Genomic DNA, 8,324 nt, shown 5'->3' on the forward strand with positions numbered 1-8,324 from the left:
GAAGAGTCCAATCAAGACTTGGGAGGACATGAAAAGGATATTGAGAGACCAATATCCCAAGCCACATGTGAAGAAATGAATCTTTGAGGGGTAACTCTTTTGAGAGAACCCCGTACTTGAGAGGCCACGGCGGCCCAACCCATTCCTTCCATTAGTCAAGGAGCTTGCATGAACACCAAGAAGCTTTTATAGGTACTCAAGGAAATGAATTGCTAAAGGAGTCTTCACGTGAAGAACACCCGGACTTGAAAGGATGAAAGGAGGGTAAGACCATCTCTACCATTGGTCAAGTGAGCTTGCCATGGATAGCTCAAGGTAAAGAAAATTCTTTGTGTGAACTTCAAGGTAAGATAGCTAATCTTAACACCATAAATGATGTGATTGATCATGTTGTCGAAGTGAGTGTAAATGATAACTTGTCTTTAATTGAGCTTAATGAGTCTTTGCTTGTGATGAGCTTAGTGCAATTGTGACAATTGCCAATGTGTTTGATATGGGTGATCCAACACTAGTTGATCTTATTGATGACTATCTTGACTCTTCTTTTGAGTTCAAATTGTGTCCACCTAGTGTTGATCCCTATGATTTACATGTTAGCACATTGTCATGTGAAATGATAGCTCACCCACTAGTTGATCCTAGCGATGACCGAGTTGATTCTTCTTGGAAGATCGATTTGCGTCCAACTAGTGTGGATAATTGTATTGATCAATTTATTTGCTATGAAAATCCACTATTTGAGGAACCTTGTGATGTGCTTAATGACCCTTAATTTAGTGATGATATTGATATAATTGATCATATGAATAGTCATGTACCTAGTGGGACGTTTGGTAATATTGCAAATGTAGTGTCCTTTGGAGATTACAAGATATTTAGTAACCCACTATGGGATGATGATAGGCTTGGTCTTGAAGACAAGCATGGGGTGGTTAAAGTTGTTGACACCATTCCCGATGAGGCAAAGTCCTCCTTGAGGGTTTGCGACCCACTTGATGGACCAACGTCGAATTTTAGAATGGCTTCCAAAAGTGAAGAATGCTCTTTAAAGAAGGGGAGTGACTTATATGAACAAGAGCACACTTCGTGGAAGGACTATGCTAGATCTTCTAACCTAGGAGGTGAGGAGATGCTACTCTTAGCTTGGCATAGGTTGAATGAGCATAATGGTAAAAATCTCTCTCTTAGTGAACTTGATTATTTGACTAACTTGCTTATGAAGTTTTGTCAAAAGAGGAGCCTTGAATATGAAGACCATTTGAAGGGACCTCATTGGACTACACTTGGGTATGAAGTCACATCTTGTACTTCCTTCAAGGACGGTATGTATTTTTGGCTCATGCTTATTCTTGGCTTTTCTAAAGCCATGAAGGTAAATTCTTAGTGTGTTGAGTATAGTATTAACACTTCTTTCCATTCATGTGATAATTTGCTAGTGTTATTACTTGATTTCATATTGGGCTTGCATGGGGAATGTGGGCAAATTAATGTGGGTGATACTTTTGTATTTGACCCCGGTGATGACTTAGGAGTGGTTCCTTATTCTAGGTGGGCTAGTGTGATGATTGGACCCTTGACTTGGGTTGGTCTTATTGGTGATAGTACACTTAGTCATGAGGGATTTCACTTGTTTCTTGACTTAAGGGGAGATGTATGCTTCTTAATTGCTATGACCAATGTAGACTTGCGTGTTGGGATTTCTATTTGCATTGGTTTCTTTGATTTACCCTTTTGTCAAAATCACTTGAATAGCCAAGTGTCTTTGGCATTATTTGGATACATGTTCTTTCTAGATCCATTTGATGCTTGGTTATATCAAAAAAGTTAGCCATTTAGTATGTTGGTTGCATGCTTTGCTTACTTTAGGTATTATTATTGGCCTTATGATGACTACCTTGCTTGTTTTGTGAAAGAGTTTGCACTCATTCTCTTCCATATTTTGCAAGGTACGGATTGGAGGACGAATCCTTTTCAAGAAGGGGAGAATGATACAAGACCAACTCCATCGAGCTTCATGAAGATGGAGTCTTTAAAGATCGTGGGAGGTCCACATAGGATGGCCTTCAAGATATGGGAGATTGCTTGGATGGAAGGCGTCAAGAACGTCACATTCAAGATATGGAAGATAGCTTGGGAGGCTATTTGGAGAAGGAGGCTATGCATGAAAAAATGGGCTAGTACTTAAATGTAGGCCTTTTCAAGTTTCACTTCCATGGAAGACATCTAAACAAGGCCCTTACTTCATTAAGGGTATAATTGTAATAGAGTTAGTTGTCTTCCTTATTTTCTTAGTATAAATAGTAGACTAAACATTTCAACAGAAAACTTTTGATGAATTATGAATATTTTTTAGTGTTTTAGGGTTATCTCTAGAGAGAGAAACTTGTGAGAGGCCTTTAGTAGGCTCTTGTTGATTCTTGTGTTGTTGAGAGGTTGGTTGCTTGGGAACTCGATTCCCTTGAGGTCAACTTAAGAATTTGGTATTTCTTTTGATGATAATTTAGAGGTCTTAGTTTTATATAACTTTGGTTGCTAAATTGAATCTTAAATTATGTCAAATTATATATCTTTTCTTTTCTTTTTGTTTGTCTTCTTAATTTCTCGTTTCCGCTATCCGTTCTTGTATCAACATTGAATTCTAAACTTCAATATTTCAAACATCTTCTTCAGGGAGATTCATTATTAACATCTGAATATTTGGTATCTAAGCGTCAATCACATAATAATCACATCCTTCATAAAGAGATACATTAATTGTTATTTCCTTCAAGGAAATCAATAAAAACTAACCATAATGTATCAATGTGGTTATAGTAGAAACATTCTAATTTGCTTTCTTTTGCCTTAAAATTATACTTAATATAATTGTTCGAGATGTTCCTACGTACGACGGGTACGTGTTGCAATGATGTTTATACCACATGTATTTCCTTTGTTATTTTATTTTTCCAGGAGGTAACCTGTGGTATAATTTCATTCTCTTCGGGAAATGAAACCTGATTATTTGAATGTGCTTGACATACAATGTTCTTCTATAGCTCATTATTCTGCTCAAGCACAAGAAACATTGCTTCAATATATTTCTCAGATATTTTCTTTTTGCTTCAGGAGTAAAGTTTCTGAGCTTTACTACTTCAGGAGTAAATCTTAAAGTTTTACTACTTCGGGAGTAAAGATAGAATATTTCTTCTCAATTATCCTACCTCTGCTGGAGATGAGTCGTGATAACTTCACAACCAAACGCACGTCCGTACTTGTAAGCTTTACTACATATTATCACATTCACTTCAGGGAATGGATCTATATTATTAGCTTTTACCAAAAATTCTCATTCTTCAGGAATAGAACACAATCATTTGAACGTGCCTTAAACATATCAAATCGTGATAGCTTAGAACCTCTTTTAAAATATTGCTACTTAAGGAGCAAATCGAGGCATACATATGATATAGAAAATTTTCCTGTAACACATCTTCATTGTAGCCACAACAATGCATATATTGTCACTTCTGGTGATCAAATATTTCTTGCAAACTCTCATTTAGCCATTAAGGGATATAAAATTAACATCATAATGACTCTTTATTGTTCTCCAGGAACAAATTTAAGGCATAAATAATCCAGAACTAATTAGGTTCCCATGGATCAAAAGAACCCAACGAGTTGTACAATTAGTAGCAAACTCGTGATAGCCATATATACTCCTTGTGAGGCCATCTTTATCATAAGCCATAACAAGCCTTCCAAAATGAATTTAAAATAATACAGAGACTTACCTGCATCACTACAACCTTTTTATGAACAATAGAGCAGTTCATCAATAATAAAACATAGCAAGCGTTTGAAAATATTTTCACTTTAAGTGATCATAAGAACCAACCATAATTAGTAATACCTTAAACGTATTGTCACTTAATTTTACAGTTATAAAGTTAAATGCTTAGTCCTAATTAATAAGACTTTATGAATATTTATTATAGGTCTAATAGTCATATATTTCTTACAATTCTGTAAGTAACATTTGCTAATGAAACGGACATATATTTCATATTATTACCTTTGATATTTAATGAATATACATATGATATTGATATTCAAATAAATGTGATGATCATCACTCCCTTAATATGAATGACGAACAAGATGCAATTAATTGCCGACATTTACATTCACATGTTAATGAAAATTTTAGTCATGCATGTGTAGAGTCTTTTATCATAGAGAAAGCAATTAATTGCCGACATTTACATTCACATGTTAATGAAAATTTTAGTCATGCATGTGTATAGTCTTTTATCAAAGAGAAAACTATTTTTCACACAAAGATTTCATGTGACCGTTAATTAAGCAGCTAATTCATGGGTTATTTAGCTACCGAATAAAACAATACATATGCAATCTCATACCGTAAACTAATAAGTAGTTTACTTGTCATAAATAACTTTGACATTTTATGAATAATAAAATTACACCAAATGTGAGCAGTAATTTCCTTATATCGTACCACATATATTCAAACCCATAATAGTGATCAAGGTAAGATTATTTAATGATAGGCATGTGGTTGTACTAAAGGAAATTAACCCATATCAAATTCATTTCAGCTTCTATAGCAACCACTGTCGTTAACATTATTTTGTGCTTATGTCTTGAGAATTCAAGATATGATTAAGTTCAAGGTGACACAGTTGAATGTAATAAGAATGATAATTATGCATTCCAAGAACCAAATTAAAGTCAATCTTTTGGAAAACATACCTTGCTTGATGTTCGTAACACCAAAAAATAATGAAAATCATACCGAAACCTTCTCAATTGATTAGAGCTTTGTGCTAATAACGTGTTATAAAATTAGAGCAATATAAGACGAGAAATATAGACAGAGAAGTAAAGAGGAGGAGAAGACTTTCTTTCTTATTTCAAGTATCTAATCCATGAGTCAAAAGTGCTCTATTTATAGCTACAAAGCACATAGTCAGATACAAGAATGAAGTTACATAATAAATAGATACATATGAATTCCAGTAATTCATTTATGTGATGTGTAAGAATTAAATGGACAGACACTTTAGTTCAGTGTATTCATAACAATACTTTTGATTTTGAAAGTATGTTTTTGTTGACAGCCTTGAAATTTAGATTTCTTGTGTGGATAGAAACTATAGCATTTCAATAACAATACTGGCTCACTATTTATGAACTCAGGGAATTTGAGACAATAACGTCTACTTCATAATAATGATGTGCATGTGCTTAAAAAAATTACTTGCACGTGCATAATACTAAAGAAATTCAAGTGGGAGAACTTTTATAGTTTGTTTTTGTAAATAACTTCCTATCTCCTTTTTTTTTTTCCTTTTTTTTTTTTTTTTTTTTTTTTTTGTAAATAACTTCCTATCTTCTTTTCTTTTTTATTTTTGGGTTTTTCAACCGATGTCCATTATCCTCAGTGGAGTCCGATTATATACGGATCCAGTATGGCCCATTAGGGAGAAGAACTCTCTACCAATGATTTTTTTAATAAAAAGGGCTCGAACCCGAGACTTCTGATTAAGGTAGGAGCAACCCCATATGCGCACCACATCCTTTGATGGCCCTATCTTCTTCTCATAGCAAAAGCAAAACTATATTTTTGTTACTTTGAAGTTTAGTGCGCAAAAGCATGACACTGAAACTTATTCCTTTTTTTATATATATATTTATTAGTTGAAATATTGAGGCAAGTAAATAAGTTTAATTTTTGGTTATATTATTTGATATAAAATATATTATTGATGCTTCATTAAATGTTCATTCTTTGAAAAGCGATGTATATTTGTCCTAACGGACTATCCTTTAAATCTAGCATTTTCTTTTTCCCTGTGAAAATTATAGCCATTTGAGATTATTAGATTTTAAGTTATTCAGGAACTAGTCTATGTGACCGCGCTTCGCGCGTTTATAAAACTAACATGTTAGTGTCAAGTTTTTATGATGACAATTTTACTTGTGCAGGTATAGAAATTAAATCACATAAGGAATATATGTGAGCCCACAAAGCAGCCCCAACAAACTTGTAAGCCCACAGAGTAGCCCCAATCGAGGGGCTCACTCGACATATAATTCCTAGCCCAAACGTGGTTAGGGCAACCAGCTGTAACTCTCAGCCGCATACCTTTAAAAAAAAAAAGGAAATCACATCTGCAATTTAAAGAGGAATTATTTCAGCAGCATCAAATCATTTCAAGAAGGAAACATATCAAAGGCATATCTCATGAGGTGTAAGAAATCTGCTGCTGCCTCAACGCACAAGGAAAGCAACAACAGCTCAGTCTTATTCTTGGAAATAGGATCTCTGATTCCATTTCCAAGGATCAAATCCCTTGGGTTTAACTCTCGTGAAGTGCCTAAAACAATATAAAAGGGTGCCTCACAAACGAAGAATAATGCAATTGTCTCATTACCTCCATTGCTCTGCTTTACTTTCAAACAAACATTGTTAGTCTGTGTGATTCATAGTGTAATAAGAGAGAAAGGAGAGTTATAGTTTGTGAGGCTTTGTATCAAAAAAGAATAAGAGTGTTTTGAGTGTAGACGTAGGAACTTCATTCAAAACCTTCATTGTACCAAATCATTATAAAAGAGCTGCAGAGATCACCACTTTGTGACCCGAAATTTGGACTAGGATTCACGTTGAATCGAACCGGTTATAAATTATATGTGTCATTTATTTTCTGCACTTGCCTCAATATTCAGCGAGTAGGTAGTCGACTACGGCTTGACCTAGTCGACTAACGGAGCGAAAATTTTAACAATTCACCCCCCTCTTGCACTTTCAATTGGTATCGAGCAAGGTCTCACTTTCGGTGCTTAACGCACGTGAGAAAAGATCAAATGGCCGGATATCGGATTCTGGAGCAATATTACAAGATGGGCACTCCACAACAAGACCACCATACTTTAATGGTGAACATTATGGCCCTTTGGAAGGAAAGGTTTGAAATATTTGTAATCAAGCGATTATCGAAGCCTGGGTCGTGATCGAAAAGGGACCTAAACCCATTCCCGGAGCGAACAACGAAAGCAAAGAAGATGCGAAGTTTCAACAATTGATCTAGAGTCACACGACATTACTAAAGAACAACAAGAGACTCTAAATAAATGCAAGGGCAATAGCTTTGCTCTTGTGCGTGAGTGGAGAAGAGTATGCAAAATTTCAAATTGTGATCTTGCCAAGGAAATGTGGGATAAACTTGAGGTCACTTATGAAGGAACATCAAAAGTAAGAGAAACAAAAATTGATGCTCTAAGACACGACTATGAAGCTTTAAATGATGAAAGATGATGAGAACATCGAATCAATGTTCACAAGATTCGATAAGATTATCGGAGAACTCAAGTCGCTTGGAGTAACCTATACCAACTCTCAACAAGTTAGAAAGCTTGTCGAAGTACGCAAAGACTTGGGAAACCAAAACCATTGTTCTTGAAGACGGAAATCTGGATAAATTCACTTATGATGAATTAAGAGGAAATCTTATAGCTTTTGAAAAGAATCATATCCAAAGATACCGGAAGGACGAAAAGAAGAAAAAGTGGTCGCATTCAAGGCTCAAGTTGAGGAATCGATGATGATGATTTTAAAGAAGAAGAAGTAGCCATGATTTCGAGGCATGTGATAGAAGCTATGAGAAGATCAAGTAACGAGAAAGGAAGCTCAAACTTTAGAAAAGGCAAGAACCCCATTTGGACGACGACGAAGAATGACGGAAAATGTTTTGAATGTGGAAAATATGGCCATATTGCGTCGAATGTCACGAGATAAGAAAGAAACCAACCGAGAGGCTATCAAAAACAAAGAGCTTTCGGCGGTTGGAGTGAAGATGGGATCTCGGATGAAGAATACGAAGAAGGTGAAAATATATGTTTCATGGCTCTCGAAGAAGGCAGCAAGGTAAGTTCTCATTCCTGTGCTAAATGTGAAGAAACCCAAGAATTATTAGATCAAACTCTTATAGATCTAAATAATGTCTTTGATGAATATAGAAAACTGAAGAGGGAGAAAAAGGAATGGGAATCAAGATTAGAAATTTGTGAAAAAGAAAAAAATTCAATCCAAAATGAAGTTTATAATCTTGATCTAGATTAGATATCTTATTAAAACCTTCCAACCATAACCATGTCAAGTCAAACCAATCAAATACACCCAAGTTTACTTGAAAAAGGGTTGTGCAAATAACCGAAATTTTGAAGAAAAGAAAAACTGGCTATTTGAACAACGATAAGTCAACTAGAAGAGCGAAAGGAAAACTGGAATGCACAGTTCAGCCGATTCCTATATTGTG

Source organism: Lycium ferocissimum, chromosome 6 (genome assembly GCF_029784015.1).
Source record: "Lycium ferocissimum isolate CSIRO_LF1 chromosome 6, AGI_CSIRO_Lferr_CH_V1, whole genome shotgun sequence".
NCBI lineage: Eukaryota > Viridiplantae > Streptophyta > Magnoliopsida > Solanales > Solanaceae > Lycium > Lycium ferocissimum.